The sequence below is a fragment of the Mirounga leonina genome, unplaced genomic scaffold (genome assembly GCF_011800145.1).
Source record: "Mirounga leonina isolate KUSES-001 unplaced genomic scaffold, KU_Mleo_1.0 Mir_200, whole genome shotgun sequence".
Classification (NCBI taxonomy): domain Eukaryota; kingdom Metazoa; phylum Chordata; class Mammalia; order Carnivora; family Phocidae; genus Mirounga; species Mirounga leonina.
The window spans coordinates 18,134,141-18,151,889 of NW_023270503.1; positions in this window are offsets into that span (position 1 = coordinate 18,134,141).

The window sequence follows — 17,749 nt, forward strand, 5'->3', positions numbered from 1 at the left end:
GGTCTGATCATAGACTTATACCCTCCAGGTAGAATATATATCTTTTTTTTTTAATTTTTTTTTTTTTTTATTCATGTGACAGAGAGACAACACGAGCAGGGGAGAGAGGCAGAGGGAGAGGGAGAAGCAAACTCCTCGCTGAGCCAGGAGCCTGATATGGGGCTCGATCCTAGGACCCTGAGATCATGCCCCCAGCTGAAGGCAGACGCCTAACCATCTGAGCTACCCAGGTGCCCCTAGAATATATATCTTGAGTGCTGTTTCCAAGCAAGTGTAGAGATTGCTGGGTTTTTTTTTTTGTTTTTTTTTTTTTCCTGCATGACAGTAACTGCAGAATGAGGGTGATGGGCTCATGGTTGCTCCCCAGGGTCAAAATTCATTATTATTTCTCTTTTTATTGCATCCATGCTGATGTATTTAATTTAGCATAATGAAATGAGGTGAAAGGAAAATAGAAATTGTGATAGAAATAATTTTGTATTTCATGAGAGTCTTTATTTTCAGAGAATTGTGTCTTGCAGGAACCCTGAACTGCATTGCTTCTCTCTCAGTCAGAGAATGTGACTGGAAGAAGGCTGGAAAAGGAAACGAACTGTGAACATTCTTTGAACTACTAGGTTCCTTGTTCATAAAATAAAAATACTAGTGTGGAGAAGGCTCCTGGAGGAGGATTATAATAGAGAATTAGGGTGAGCTATATTGACTTCTCAGTTTTAAGGTAGAATCTGAGGTCAGCTATACTATAATTTTTTTTTTCTAATTTTTTTTTAATGTTCTTTAACATTCTGCATTTCATTATGCTTTGGGGTGTATCCCAGTCATCAGCATTTTGCCTTGAAGTTGCAAATCCACTTTTTAAAAAGTTTTTATTTAAATTCTGGTTACTTGACACAGTGTTATATTAGTTTCAGGTGTACAATATAATGGTTCAACACTTCCACACATCACCCAGTGCTCATCACAAGTGTGCTCATTAATCCCCATCACCTGTTCCCCCCATCCCTCCAGGTAACCATCAGTTTGTCCTCTATAGTTAAGAGTCTGTTTCTTGGTTGGCCTCTCTCTCTCTTTTTTCTTCCTCTTTGCTCAAATGAGGCTCTTAAATTTCACAAAGGAGTGAAAACTTACGGTATTTGTCTTTCTCTGACTTATTTCGCTTTGCATTATACTCTCTAGCCCCACCCACTTTGTTGCAAATGGAAAGATTTCATTCTTTTTTATGGCTGAGTAATATTCCAATGTATATATGTACCGAATCCATTTATCTTTGTCCTTCATATTTCTGGAATTGAATAGAAACAGTTCTCTATTTTCAGCTAGAATAGTGCTAGCTAGGCTTTGCCAGTAGAGGGCAGTGGAGGACCATTGCAAGAGGACAGGGCATTGCTGTTTCTGGTATTTTTCTTCTTACTCCTAAAGCAGGGCATTACTCCCATAATAGTGCGCAGGTTCCCAGTGACCCTTTACCACCACCACTGCAGTGTGTGGCTTCCCAGGGAGTCTTTCTGGTACCCTACCATTCCTTCCTTGCTAACCTCTGCCATTGGCACCTCAGTCTTTCACAGTCCAATAGGCCACAGCCTTACCCTCTCCAATGAGAACTGTATCTCAGCTTTGGGGAGAGAGGATCTTTCCCAGTTTGTTTCTTACTTTCTCTCAGCCTTAGAGGTAGTAGCTGTTCCCTGTATTCACTGTTCATTAATTGTTTAGAGTTCTCTTTACCCCTCTTAATAGTTAATCCCTTTTCACTAGGCAATAGTTCTTTATATTAATTTTTTTCTCTGCAAATTACTCATGTAGTTTCTGTCTCTTGACTGGACCCTGACAGAATGCTTCTAGAATTTTTTTGTGACAGGGTTGTCTGAGTAGGGATTTTAGGATTACTTAGGATATTGGGAAAAGCACATATAGTCATTTCTATATTCTGTTCGTGTCACCAGGATGTCAGGAGTACCTGGGTCTCGAGGCAGGACCTTTTGATACTAATGAATGGGTATTATGCATTTTTATTTTTATTTTTATTTTTTTTAAATTTTATTATGTTATGTTAGTCACCATACAATACATCATTAGTTTTTGATGTAGTGATCCACGATCCGTTTTCATATAACACCCAGTGCTCCATGCAGTACGTGCCCTCCTTAATACCCATCACCGGGCTAACCAATCCCCCCTCCCCTCTCCCCTCTAAAACCCTGTTTGTTTCTCAGGTCCATAGTCTCTCATGGTTCATCTCTCCCTCCAATTCCCCCTGCCCATTTTTCCCTTCCTTCTCCTAATGTCCTCCATGTTATTCCTTATGTTCCACAAATAAGTGAAACCATATGATAATTGCCTTTCTCTGCTTGACTTATTTCACTTAGCATAATCTCCTCCAGTCCCATCCATGTGGATGTAAAAGTTGGGTATTCATCTTTTCTGATGGCTGAGTAATATTCCATTGTATATATGGACCACATCTTCTTTATCCATTCATCTGTTGAAGGGTATCTCGGCTCTTTCCACAGTTTGGCTATTGTGGACATTGCTGCTATGAACATTGGGGTGCACATGGCCCTTCTTTTCACTACATCTGTGTCTTTGGGGTAAATACCCAGTAGTGCAATTGCTGGGTCATAGGGTAGCTCTATTTTTAAATTTTTGAGGAACCTCCACACTGTTTTCCAAAGTGGCTGTACCCACTTGCATTCCCACCAACAGTGTAAGAGGGTTCCCCTTTCTCCACAACCTCTCCAACATTTGTTGTTTCTTTCCCTGTCCATTTTTGCCATTCTAACTGGTGTAAGGTGGTATCTCAATGTGGTTTTGATTTGGATTTCCCTGATGGCTAATGATGATGAACATTTTTTCATGTGTCTGTTAGCCATTTGTAGGTCTTCTTCAGAGAAGTGTCTTTTCATATCTTCTGCCCACTTTTTGACTTGATTATTTTTTGGGGGGGTGTTGAGTTTGAGAAGTTCTTTATCGATCTTGGATACCAGCCCTTTATCTGTAGTGTCATTTGCAAGTAGCTTCTCCCATTCTGTGGGTTGCCTCTTTGTTTTGTTGACTGTTTCCTTTGCTGTGCAGAAGCTTTTTATCTTGATGAAGTCCCAAAAGTTCATTTTTGCTTTTGTTTCACTAGCTTTTGGAGATGTATCTTGAAAGAAGTTGCTGTGGGCAATGTCAAAGAGGTTACTGCCTATGTTCTCCTCTAGGATTTTGATGGATTCCTGTCTCACATTGAGGTCTTTCATCCATTTTGAGTTTATCTTTGTGAATGGTGTTAGAGAATGGTCAAGTTTCATTCTTCTGCATATGGCTGTCCAATTATCCGAGCACCATTTATTGAAGAGACTGTCTTTTTTCCATTGCATGTTTTTTCCTGCTTTGTCAAAGATTATTTGACCATAGAGTTGAGGGTCCATATCTGGGTTCTCTATTCTGTTCCATTGGTCTGTATGTCTGTTTTTGTGCCAGTACCATGCTGTCTTGGTGATCACTGCTTTGTGATATAGCTTGAAATCGGGCAACGTGATGCCCCCAGCTTTGTTTTTCTTTTTCAACATTTCCTTGGCGATTCGGGGTCTTTTCTGATTCCATACACATTTTAGGATGTTTGTTCCAGCACTTTGAAAAATGTCATTGGAATTTTGATCGGGATGGCATTGAAGGTATAGATTTAAATTTTTCTGGGTAGCATAGACATTTTAACAATGTTTATTCTTCCAATCCATGAGCATGGAATATTTTTCCATCTTTTTGTGTCGTCTTCAATTTCTTTCATGAGTGTTTTGTAGTTCCTAGAGTATAGATCCTTTACCTCTTTGGTTAGGTTTATTCCAAGGTATCTTATGATTTTTGGTGCTATTGTAAATGGAATCGTTTCTTTAATTTCTCTTTCTACAGTTGTGTTGTTAGTGTCTAAGAAAGCAACTGATTTCTGTGCATTGATTTTGTATTCTGCCACATTACTGAATTGCTGTATGAGTTCTAGTAATTTGGGGGTGGAGTCTTTTGGGTTGTCCACATAAAGTATCATGTCGTCTGCGAAAAAAGAGAGTTTGACTTCTTCTTTGCCATTTTGAATACCTTTTATTTCTTTTTGTTGTCTGATTGCTGTTGCTAGGACTTCTAGTACTATGTTGAACAATAGTGGTGAGAGGGGGCATCCTTGTCGTGTTCCTGATCTTAAGGGAAAGGCTCTCAGCTTTTCTCCATTGAGGCTGATACTCGCTGTGGGTTTTTCATAGATGGATTTTATGAGCTTGAGGAGTGTTCCCTCTATCCCTATACTCTGAAGAGTTTTAATCAGGAAAGGATGTTGTATTTTGTCAAATGCTTTTTCTGCATCAATTGAGAGGACCATATGGTTCTTCTCCCTCCTCTTATTAATGTGTTCTATCACATTGATTGATTTGCGAATGTTGAACCACCCTTGCATCCCGGGGATAAATCCCACTTGGTCATGGTGGATGATCCTTTTAATGTATTGTTGGATCCTATTAGCTAGGATTTTGTGGAGGATTTTGGAATCCATATTCATCAGGGATATTGGTCTGAAATTCTCCTTTTTGATGGGGCCTTTGCCTGGCTTGGGGATTAAGGTAATGCGGGCCTCATAGAATGAGTTTGGAAGTTTTCCTTCTGTTTCTATTTTTTAAAACAGCTTCAGTAGAATAGGTATTATTTCTTCTTTGAATGTTTGGTAGAATTCCCCAGGGAATCCATCAGGCCCTGGACTCTTGGTTTTTTTTTTATTTTTTTTTATTTTTAAAGATTTTATTTATTTATTCATTAGAGACAGAGAGAGAGAGGCAGAGGGAGAAGCAGGCTCCCAAGGAGCAGGGAGCCTGATGCGGGACTCGATCCCAGGACCCTGAGATCATGACCTGAGCCGAAGGCAGACGCTTAGCCATCTGAGCCACCCAGGCGCCCTGGACTCTTGTTTTTTGGGAGGTTTTTGGTCACTGCTTCAATCTCGTTACTGGTTATTGGTCTGTTCAGGTTGTCAGTTTCTTCCTGTTTCAGTCTTGGCAGCTTATAGGTTTCCAGGAAGGCCTCCATTTCATCCAGATTGCTCAGTTTATTGGCATATAGTTGTTGATAATAATTTCTAATAATTGTTTCTATTTTCTTGGTGTTAGTCGTGATCTCTCCCCTTTCATTCATAATTTTATTAATTTGGGTCCTTTCTCCTTTTTGATAAGTCTGGCCAGTGGTTTATCAATCTTATTAATTCTTTCAGAGAACCAACTTCTACTTTCATTGATCTGATCTATTCTGTTTCTGGTTTCTAATTCATTGATTTCTGCTCTAACTTTAATTTTTTCTCTTCTAATGCATGGCTTAGGTGTCATTTGTTGCTTTTTCTCTAGTTCTTTAAGGTGTAGAGTTAGCTGGTGAATTCGGGATTTTTCTATTTTTTTGAGTGAGGCTTGCATGGCTATGTATTTCCCCCTTAGGAACTAAGCCTTTGCAGTATCCCATAGGTTTTGGACCAATGTGTTTTCGTTCTCATTGATTTCCATGAATTGTTTAAGTTCTTCTTTGATTTCTTGCTTGACCCAAACATTCTTGAGCAGAGTGGTCTTTAGCGTCCAAGTGTTTGAATTTCTGCCAAATTTTTTCTTGTGGTTGAGTTCCAGTTTTAGAGCATTGTGGTCTGAGAATATGCAGGGAATAATCTCAATCTTTTGGTATCAGTTGAGACCTGATTTGTGACCCAGTATATGATCTATTCTGGAGAAAGTTCCATTTGCGCTTGAGAAGAATGAGTATTCTGTTGTTTTAGGGTGGAATGTTCTATAAATATCTATGAGGTCCATCTGGTCCAATGTATCATTCAAAGCTCTTGTTTCCTTGTTGATTTTCTGCCTAGATGATCTGTCCATTGCTGAGAGTGGAGTATTGAGGTGTCCTACAATTAACATATTGTTATCAATATGACTCTTTAGTTTGGTTAACAATTGGCTTATGTAGATGGCTGCTCCCATGTTGGGGGCATAGATATTTACAATTGTTAGATCTTCTTGTTGGATAGACCCTTTAAGAATGATATAGTGTCCTTCTGTGTCTCTAATTACAGACTTTAGTTTAAAATCTAATTTGTCTGATATAAGAATTGCTACCCCAGCTTTCTTTTGAGGTCCGCTGGCATGGAAGATAGATCTCCATCCCTTCACTTTCAGTCTGGATGTATCTTTAGGTTCAAAATGAGTCTCTTGTAGACAGCATATGGATGGGTTCTGTCTTTTTATCCAATCTGCAACCCTGTGCCGTTTTATGGGAGCATTTAGGCCCTTCATGTTGAGAGTGATGATTGAAAGATATGAATTAATTGTCATCATGTTGCCTGTGAAGACGTTGTTTTTATAGATTGTCTCTGTAAATTTCTGTTATAGATTGCTCTTTGGGTCTTTCTTCTTTTATAGAACCCCCCCTTAATATTTCTTGCAGGGCCGGCTTGGTGGTCACATATTCTTTCAGCTTCTGCCGGTCGTGGAAGCTCTGCATCTCTCCATCCATTCTAAATGAAAGCCTTGCTGGATAAAGTATTCTTGGCTGCATGTTCTTCTCATTTAGTACCCTGAATATGTCTTGCCAGGCCTTTCTGGCTTGCCAGGTCTCTGTGGATAGGTCTGACGTTATTCTGATATTCCTCCCTCTGTACGTAAGGAATCTCTTTCCCCTAACTGCCCTTAAGATGGTTTCCTTGGTTCTAAGATTTGCAGGTTTTACTATTACATGCCGGGGTTTTGGCCTGTTTTCCTTGATCTTGGGAGGGGTCCTCTCTGCCTCTAGGATGCAAATGTTTGTTTCATTCCCCAGGTTAGGGAAGTTCTCAGCTACGATTTGCTCAAATACATCTTCTAGTCCTCTCTCTCTCTCCACTCCCTCCGGGATTCCAATTATTCTGACATTGGAACGCTTCATGGTGTCACTTATTTCTCTGATTCTATTTTCATGGATTCTGAGTTGTTTTTCCCTGGCCTTCTCTTTTCCCTTTTTATCTATTATATTGTCTTCCAGGTCACTTATTCTCTCTTCTGTCTGTTACCCTAGCTGTTAGATTATCTAGATTGGATTGGATCTCATTGATAGCATTTTTAAGTTCTGCCAATTCCCCTTTTATTTCTGCCCTTAGAGACTCTGTGTTGTCATTAATTGATTTCTCCATTCTAGCCATTGTCTTCACAATTGCTAGCCTGAATTCCATCTCTGACATCTTGGTTATATCTGCATCCATTTGTAAATCTGCAGCATAAGTCACAATCTCTGAGTCTTTTCTGTTTTGGGGGCTCCTCCTCCTAGTCATTCTGTTGATGGGTGTTTGAGGGAATGTATAGAGTCCAAATTATTGACCAGAACCCAAGCAAGATGCACCTGTTTTCTTGGGACCTTAGGGTTGCTGGCCTCTTGTTTTCCCAGCCTGTCTTCTGGGGCAGGGGCCTGCCGTGCTGTTACTCAGGCAACCCTGTTTGGGCAGAGTTGCCCTGCGCCCCTGTCCGGGGGATGGGCTCAGTGAGAATAGTCTTTGGGGCTTTTGTTCTCTGGCACCTTTCCCTGGTGGCTTTCCACGTCTCTTCCGCGAGTCAGAGCAGAAGAGACCGTTTCCAACCCTCTGCCTCAGAGCAGAGAGACCGCAGTCTGTTCTTCAGTGAGCCCTCCAGGCCACACTCTCTCTGTTTCTGTCCGTGCTGCTATAAACTGCAGCGTCCTGGGTTGTGCGCCCCTCTGCAGCACTCCCAGTCCTGCCTCCAGGTCGGGGCATGTCTCTGCCCTTTGTGCTTCTAAAACCACCAGCTGTTCCCAGTTTGCATGCGTGTGCATGACTCCACCGTTCTGGGTTTCCGTCCCAGGGACTGCAGTTCGCATGCATGCGACTCCACAGCTCTGGGTTTCCATCCGGGTGGTTGCAGTTCACGTGCGTGCAACCCCGCCGCTCTGGTTTTCCACCCCGGGAGCTGCCCTAAAGTCCTTTCCCTGTCGCTACCGGTCTGCGAGTCTGTACCCTGTCTGCAGCACGCGAGGCTGTCACTCACTGGCCGTGTAGGATCCCCACGGCCAGGCACCCTCCCGCTGCCGTTTATCCTCTGATATCTGCCCATAGAATCACGGCTCTCCCCTTCGTACCTCAAAACCAACTGCCTGCGATATTCTGTTTGTAGAGATCCAGATCTTCTTACATTTCAGGCTAGTTTCGTGGGTGCTCAGAGTGGTCTGGTAGATATCCAGCTCAATTCTGGGGACCAGCTGAAATAGGGTCCCCTACTCCTCCGCCATCTTTTCCCCTTCCGGGTATTATGCATTTTTAGACATTAAGAACCTATTTTGAAGAAGTTATAAAACAAAACACTGAATAAGGCTCCAGGGGCAACCTTTATATCCAGGTTTGCATTTCTCAGCTCTTTTGGCAAATGCCCTAGCTGCTGTATATGGAATGTGACATCATGGCAGGAAGAAAGTGAGCTGGGGTGGGGGTGGGGGGGCGGCGGGGTGTTGAGAAAGATGTTTCAGTGGATGTACTTTGTTCATTCTTTTTGATTTGAGCTTATTCATCCCATTATCTACCCTTATTAAACTGGTAGACACCACTAAGAATTTGAAATAGTGTTTTGTGTCTTCAGTGTTTATCCGCATGACAGCTAGGTGACCCAAGTCATGTAATCTGTCCTCAAGACTGAGCATTACAACAAATATAGTATCTGAAATGTATGTTAGAATGATTTTTGTAAATGACATGACAGAGATACATTCTTTCTCTTCAGGATGTTAGAAACAAAAACAGTCAAATACCAGAGGATGAATTTACTAAGATATGCAGGTGACATTATAATGGAAATATAAAACTAAAGTACCATGTTAGTTATTTATCTGTTATAAAAAATTACCCCAAATCTTAGCAGCTAAGTCTGTAACAACCATTATTTAACAGTTTCTGAGGGTCAGAGATTTGGGAGAAGTTCAGCTGGATGTTTTTGGCTGGGGTTTCTTATGAGGTTGCAGTTAAGATGTTGGCTAGGGTCATAGTTATCTAAGAGCTTGACTGGGGCTAAAGGATCTGATTCTAAGATGACTCATTTACATGGCTGGCAAGTTGGTGTTGGCCATTGACAAGAGGCCACAGTTCCTCATTAGCTGGACCTCTCCAAAGAGCTACTGGAGTGTCCTCACAACATGGTGACTGGCTCCCTCCAGAATGAGTAACCCAAGAGACAGTAGGGACAAAGTCTTTAAAATTATATACTGTGACTTCTGCTAGAATCTGGAATTCTGGAATCATTTAAAACAACCTTGATAAAGTGTAGGATGTAGGAGAGGACTACACCAGAGCATTAACAACAGGAGGTACACATCACCAGAGGCCATCTTGGAGGCTAGGTACCACTGGTGCTTAAAGAAGAGATGAACAAATTAATTACCATATTTCTAGATGAGAAAGCCAACACTCTTAAAAATATCAATTTTCCCTATATATATAAATTTAATCCTACTCCAGTCAAATTAATACATTACTTTTTGGTCAAGGATTTTGACAAATTGCTTTTACTAATTTGGAAAAATAAATGTAATAAACACTGAATGTCTGAATATTGGTGTTTATCATTGGCAAGATGGTTCAAGGAGAACACTGTAATGTAGACAACCCCAGCTTGTGTGAAAATTAAGCATATGAAAGTCAAGGACTATATATAATTTTAGTTGGGGAAGCCAAAAATCAGAAACTGTCACAGAATAGTTTGCAAAATCTTACTGTATAATTTTTTTAAAGCCTGCCTGGCAAAATCATCATAGCAGGGTTAAAAAGATAATTGACAAACTGTAAAAAAATAATTGTATAATGTTATATAATGTATAACTAAGGTAACTATCCTTAGTAAGTAAACATTAGTAGAAAGTGACTCTAGGAAGAAAGGGAAGCAGAGACTTGGAATATATCTTTTTTTTTTCCCCCCCAAAGTGTTTTGTAGCCGGCCTGTGTCCCTCCCCAGTCTATAAACAATATATCATGAGAATATTTCCACATCAGTTCATAGATATCTACCTTGTCTTGTTTAACATTTGAATAGTAGTCAGTCATAAGAGTTCCCCCATAACTTATTTAATCACCTATTCTGGGGCATTTAGGCTATTTCCAATCTTCACTGTTATAAACAGTCCTACACAAAATTACTTCCTTTTTTTAAGAGAGGGAGGGGGGCAGCAGTAGAGGGAGAGAGAGAATCTTAAACAGGCTCTATGCTGAATCACTTTCTCCTAATGTTTTAGGAAGGAGAGTTTTGTCTTGCATTCACTCCTGAGGTATCCATCCTGTTTCTCCACTGTTACCTGCCTCATGCCTTCTTCACAATTTGTTTTGAAGTTTTGTTTTCATTTGGGGATCATAATATTTCTCCAATATGATACTGTTGGCATCACCGGCTGGCCTCAACAGAGGAGTAATATAGGAACTGAATGCTCTACACTGAGAAACTCAAAGAAGGAAAGAATGACTGTAAGTCAAAGTCAAGAAGGGGACTGGTATCTATTCATCATTTTGTGTGTTGAACACAAGAAGAAAAGAGACATTTGCTTGCTGACAAATTGGCCTGAAATGTCTTTCCTATGGGAGAGTGGAGAGAGATGAGGAACACTCTCTAGCAGGTGACTCCATCTTTTACATGAGGTCCCTCCAGCTTACCTGGCTGGTTTGGTTCCACTCACTGTCTCCTCCTCTCTTGCTGAAACCTACTTTGACTCTTGGCAAGAATGTCATTAGTAGAGGGGAGACAAGCTTGGTCTGACAGATTTTAGAGTTAACGGTGCTGTTAAAATAGCTGTCAGAGTAAACCCTGCCAGAATTCATGGCACTGAAATAGAGTAATTTGTTCAAAATCTTATTATCCCAGGAGCATGTATATTAGGAAAAGGAAAATGAGGTGCTGCTTAATGTTCCTTGTAACTAAGTATATCTGTTCCCCTAATTCTAACTCATGGCCATGAGAAAGGAGTTGACTTTCAATATTGAAAGGGGCAGCAGGGTATTCTTTGGGGGGGGGGGGCAAATATGTATATATATTCATATCCTCAGTTTTTCCTTAGCACATACCATACAGATATGTTCAGACAACACCATGATGCTCTTGTGAAATTGAGCCAATTTCCTATCTTGGCTTTGGAGTTAGACTAGATATGACTCCGTGGTTAGGGAGGTGCTGCCTACTTATGGTGCACTGATGGAAAGGCAAATCACACAATAGAAGATGCTGTTGGGTAATGCATTTCAATCACTGGAGCTGTTTTATGATAAATATTGTATTCAGCAGTATGTATTATGCATGCTTTTTGCAAAATGTCTGCAAACTAATCTCTGACAAGCACAGATGACAGGAGATACTTAATGCAGGGCATTGGCAGCTTGTAGACATGCTGAAATCCAGTGCAGGCAAAATCTCTCTTACAGAGAGATGAAGGGCTTCACAAATGGGATGATAATAGTCTTCAGTGCCAAGTGCATTTTCATTTATCCAAGGACCTAAAATGCTTCCCAAAGGTGGTCTATTCTTTAGTGTTTAAATGGAGCAGGGAGAGGTTAAGTGATTCTCTATAGTCTTCCAGCAAATCTAACATAGGTGAGTTCTGACATTATATGCACAGAACTCCTCAGTAGGCATCTGGCAAATTTTGTGCCTCCCTACCCCCACATCTAGGAAGTTATGAGGGTGCTTAACTGCTGATTACAAATGTCAAGATGTTTGTAGGTGTGAATTTGAGATGGTCTACCCAGAATTAACCCAGATCTTAGAGACCTAGCATTTTATCAGCTCTGAGTCTATAGACAGATTGAAGCCAAGAACTGAACAGGAAGGATTCATGGACATATACCCTCAAGGGCTCTGAAAACTATTGAAAAAATGAAAAAAAAAAATCGATTCAGAGATCTAGAAGGGACCCTAGGGACTGTCTCCCTTAAACACCGCTCCTCTCATTTTAAACATGAAGCAGTGGAAGTCTCATAAAACATAATGATCAAGTGACTTACCTAATACTATACCACGAGGTAGTACAGAACCTAGAAAGGAAACCAACCCAGTTCTTTGTTTCTTGGGTGTTTATAAGAGTTAAGGAGACTAGGGGCACCTGGATGGCTCAGTTGGTTAAGCGTCTGCCTTCAGCTCAGGTCATGATCCCAGGGTCCTGGGATTGAATCCCACATCGGGCTCCCTGCTCTGCAGGGACCTGCTTCTTCCTCTGCCTCTGCCTTTCTGTCTCTAATGAATAAACAAAAAAATTTAAAAAATCTTAAAAAAAAGAGTTAAGGAGACTAGATTGCTTTTAAAATCAATTCTTTCCTGGAAATAGAGGGATGAGGTATCAAAGCTTACTTTTTCAAATATTTTTTCAGCCCTACCTTCTATCTCTTCACCTTCTGGGATTCCAATGACACAATTATTGGGTATTTCCAAATGTTACTGTCCCACAGGTTTCTGAGGTTCTACTCATTTGTTTTCCCCATCTGTTTTCTCTGTTGTTCTGATTGGGTCTATTTTTTGATGTATCCTTAGTTCATGGATTCTACTTTCTGTCATCTCTACGATTTAGTCCATTCCCTGTGTGTTTTTTTTTTTAAATTTGTTACTGTATTTTTTTAGTTGTATCATTTCCATTTGATGTTCTTTATAACCCCTATTTTTTTTAACTGAGATTTGCTGTTTTTTAATTTGCTTCAGGAGAATTTGTAATTGATTGTTGAAGCATTTTTATGATGGCTGCTTTATAATTCTGGGCACGTAATTCTAACATCTGATTTATTTCAGCCTTGGCATCGGTTGATTTTCTTTTCTGAGCCAAGTTGTGATTTTCCTGATTCATGGTATGATGAGTTTTTAATCTACTATATTCTGGACACTTTGCCTCTTCTGTTAGGACACTCTGGGTTCTATTTAAATTTTCTATTTTAGCAGGTAGGCACCCTGTTTAAGGTTTAGCATGCATGTCCTGGCTTACTGTTTTGGGGTGTGGCTCCAATAAGAGTTTAATATTCAGTCTTTGCTCTGTCTTCTTGGCCTCCTGTTGTTCCCTGCTGGTGCTGCCTGAGGGGGGGCAGAAGGAACTTCCCTAGGCTGTGCCACCTCAGTATTTTTCAGTTGGAAAGGGGAGTCCCAGGCCTATGAACAAAAGGAAGTTCATCACCAGTGATGCAGGGTCTCCTGGTGTTGTTCAGAGACTCCCATTTTATCCCAGAAGAGGAACAAGCCTACCTGGGGTGTCTTCTGTTGCTGGGGCAGTGGTTGAAAAATAGCAGGCCTGGTTGCTTTTTCCTGCTGGGTTGTGGTAGAGTCTCTTAAAATGACCAGTTGCTGTGTTGTTCCTTCAGATCTGGGGCTCCAAACAAGTTTATCTTCTCTAACTACCTTTAGCACCTTTGGCTTTATTTCCAGGAATTATAGTGGTATTTAGTGGGGAAGAACAGGGAAAAAGAAGTCTGTGTCATTGTGTCTGGATCAGGTGCCCTCTAATTTCATTTTTATTGTCATTTTGTTCTCACCGTGTATGTGTGTATGTTTGTGTGTGTGTGTGAGAGAGAGAGAGAGAGAGAGAGAGAGAAAATTACCAATCAAAAGAAGAGAGAAGACTGGTGGAGTGTGATGTCTCAAACAAGGGTATTGTCTTATTGGCCTTGACTCTATCAGATCCCCAGTAAGCCCCATAACATTTGCTACAGTGACTGTTCTTGGGGTATGGGTTGTAGAGGAAGGGATGACAGCCCGACAATGAAACATTCACTTTGTGAGGTTGTGGTAAGATTTCAGAGACATTTGAACCTTGACATCAAAGCAGCTTGGAAATGAGACCGTAGTGTTTCTTTATAACCAGAATTCTACCTTTCTTACACGAAGACTTCGGTAATTTTATAAAAGGGCTTGCAGTAACTTCATGATCACGTATCATCCAAACTTAAAAAATAAATGTGAGTCCAGTAGGAAGTCAGACCAAGGGATGGGTCCACAGAGCACTTCACCCCCAAAAATCTAATCTTTTCGGAATAATCTCAAATTTATGGAAGAGTTGGAAGTGTAGTATAAAGAACTTCCTTTTCCTCCAAACCATTTGAGAGCAAATTGCCATAATCTACAAATACTTTAGTGTGTTTTTCCTACAAACAAGGACATTTTTCTATAGAACTAAAATATCATAAAAATGATGAGTTCAGTATGATACATTGCTACCATCACATCTCAGACTTTTTTTCCACATTTTGCAATTAGTTCCAATAATGTCTTTTTTTTGGAAAAAGGATTCAGTGCAAAATAATGCATTGCACTTAGATGTTATGTCTCTTTTGCCTTCAATTTGGAGCAGTTCCTCAGTCTTCTCTTGACTTTTAAGAACTTGACTCTTTTTAAGATTTTATTCATTTATGAAAGAGAGAGAGCAAGCATGTGCGTGTGCAGGGGGAGGAGCAGAGGGAGAGGAATAAGCAGACTCAGTGCTGAGGTGGAGCCTGACATAGGGCTCAATGCCACAACCCTGAGATCATGACCTGAGCTGAAATCAAGAGTTACAGGCTTAACCGACTGAGCCAACGAAGCGTCCCACACCTTGACCCCTCTAAGAAACCCAGGCAGGGCCAGCTTTATGGCTGTGTGACCTGTCTAGTCACATGGGGACCCACACTTAGAAAGGCCTCATACTTGGTTTTATGCTGTGATGTTACTTCTTGAAATTTTTGGTAAGTTTTAAACAAGGGTCCTTTCATTTTCATTGTGTGCTGGGTTCCACAAATCATGTAGCTAGTTCTGAGACCAGTCTAGTTATTTTATAGAATGTCCTTTAACTTATCTGATATTTTCTTATGATTAGATTTGGGTTATATACCTTTGGTAGAATATCACAGACACAGTATAGTGTTCTTACTGCCTTCTATCCAGTGGCACATCATTTTAATGTCACATTAATGATGATACTAAGTTTGATCACTTGGTTAAGATGGCATCTGCCAGGATTCTCCACTTTGTAGTTAATATGCATTTCATGGAAGGTAATTTAAAACTATGTAAATATCCCATTCCTTATGAAACTCTCAATTCATTGAATTTTTTTTTTTTTTATATCTGTAGACTTACAGATTACAATTTTATTCCATGGTTATAATCAGTTACTATCATTATTTATTTTAATAGTAAGATTGTCTCAGATTTGACTAATGGTACCCCTACAAATTGGCTTCTTTGTCCTTTTAAAAATTTTACATAATTTTTGGTGCATTGCTTTATTGTCTAGTACAATAAGATATTCCATCTCATCCTGTATCTTCCCTGAAATCAGCTATCTTTTTAAGGCATCCTGATTCCTTTAAGTGGAGAATGGTATTTTAGAAATAATGATCTGGATGCTAAGATATTTAATTGATATTGGGTGTCACTGCTCCCAGACCTTCTTAGTAGCCAGTTAGGGACACACACACACACACACACACAACACATGTACACATCTATCTACACACATATATACACATTTACATATTTGTCTGTCCAGCCATCCATTTTGAAAACCATGAGTTCACACTGATTATCTACAATTCAAATCTAACACCATAAAATGCATTTCAGTTTTCTTTCTTTCCATAGTTGTAACTTTTCTGACAATGCAAAACTTTGCGCCCATTATCTTTAAAAGATTTACTTGTTTGATCAATTTCTTAATCTCTTCGTGCTGCTGCCTGCTACCTATCCTTCACCCTTCTTCACTGGGTTGACCCCTGTGTACATGCTTCCTCTCCTTACTGAGCCACTGAATTGCTGGGCCATTGCTGTGTGCTCATGTAGATCTATCTCCTCCTTACCTCACTTTGCTTTTGACACCCACACCAGGGTGTACCCCATTCCCCATCCAAAAGGATGTCTACCACTACTGGATATTTACCCCAAAGACACAGGTGTAGTGAAAAGAAGGGCCATATGTACCACAATGTTCACAGCAGCAATGTCTGCAATAGCCAAACTGTGGAAAGAGCTGAGATGCCCTTCAACAGATGGATGGATAAAGAAGATGTAGTCCATACATACAATGGAATATTACTCAGCCATCAGAAAGGATGAATACCCACCTTTTACATCAACATGGATGGGACTGGAGGAGATTATGCTAAGTGAAATAAGTCAAGCAGAGAAAGGCAATTATCATATGGTTTCACTTATTTGTGGAACATAAGGAATAACATGGAGGACATTGGGAGAAGGAAGGGAAAAATGAAGGGGGAGGGGAATCGGAGGGGGAGACGAATGGACTCTGAGAAACAAACTGAGGGTTTTAGAGGGGAGGGAGTGGGGGGTGGGTTAGTCCAGTGATGGGTATTAAGGAGGGCACGTACTGCATGGAACACTGGGTGTTATATGAAAACAATCGTGGATCACTACATCAAAACTAATGATGTATTGTGTGGTAACTAACATAACGTAATAAAATAAAAAAAAAAACAAAACAAAACAGAAGGATGCCTACCTGTTGAACTTCACCTAATGGCATTTGGACTCAATTTTTCTGGAAGGAAAAGGAAGGGGAGGAGAGAGAAAAAGAGGAAGAGACTTAAGTCGAATCTTAATTAAAAATCCCTATTTTCAAGTTTTGCTTTCACTTCAGAATGTTGCTAGGAGAGGAATACACATGAAATTTATTATTTAAGTCTTGAGAATTCTATTTCAATGCTTGAAAAGCTAATCCTATTTCCACTCTCTTAGGTCTTTAAGAAAATTGAGGTTTGTTTTTCCTCATTTTCTATTTCTTAGAGGAAATCTGGCCAAAGACATTTTGGGTTGGTTTCTACTGAGTTCTACTATTACACAAATTACAAAGTAGGGAAGTTCCATTATAAAATCAGGGTCCAGTGATATATCAAGAAAGTTTCAATTAATAAAAAAATATGTAAGTACATATTTAGTCTATATCTGAGACTAAATGGCTATCCACTTGGATAGTCTCTCATATCCAATCAGAATTATTGGGCTTATTGGTTACATTTTGCCAGGCTCAATACTACTCTTAGTAAGATGTAAGAGGTGTCACATTACTTTCCTGTCCACTGGGAAATACCGTCCAACTTCTCTACTTCACTTCTATAAACTGCCTAATCCCAAGAAGGGTGTTAAAATTTGGCTCTTTAACTTCCTAAAGGGGTCATCATTGTAGTTTCCATCACCTTAGCAATCCAAGATTCCCATCTGAACTATTACTCTGTTAATCTCCAGTCAGACCTAGTCTTCCACCCTTCCTTTGGTCCACATGGAGTCACCTGGAACCCATCAGTAAAATTATGTAAGTCCTTCAGAGCCTCAGTCTATGGTATAAATACTTTTGGGTTTTCTTGCTCTAATTGAAACTTTGTTATGCCTAAGGACCTTGCTTCTCTGCTATCTTGCTATTTGTTGGCTGTTTTTTTCTTTCTATATCGTGTGTTCCATGGAACTTGGAAGAGGGGGTCAGTGTTTCCCTCTTGTCTCATTTACTACGTTGGTTTTCCCTGCCCAAACTGCTCCTAAATCCTGTTACTCTTTAAAAAAAAATTTTTTTTATTGTTACATTAATCACCACACATTACATCATTAGTTTTTGATGTAGTGTTCCATGATTCATTGTTTGTGCATAACACCCAGTGTTCCATGCAGAACATGCCCTCTTTAATACCCCTCACCAGGCTAACCCATCTTGCCACCCCCCTCCCCTCTAGAACCCTCAGTTTGTTTTTCAGAGTCCATCATCTCTCATGGTTTGTCTCCCCCTCCAATTT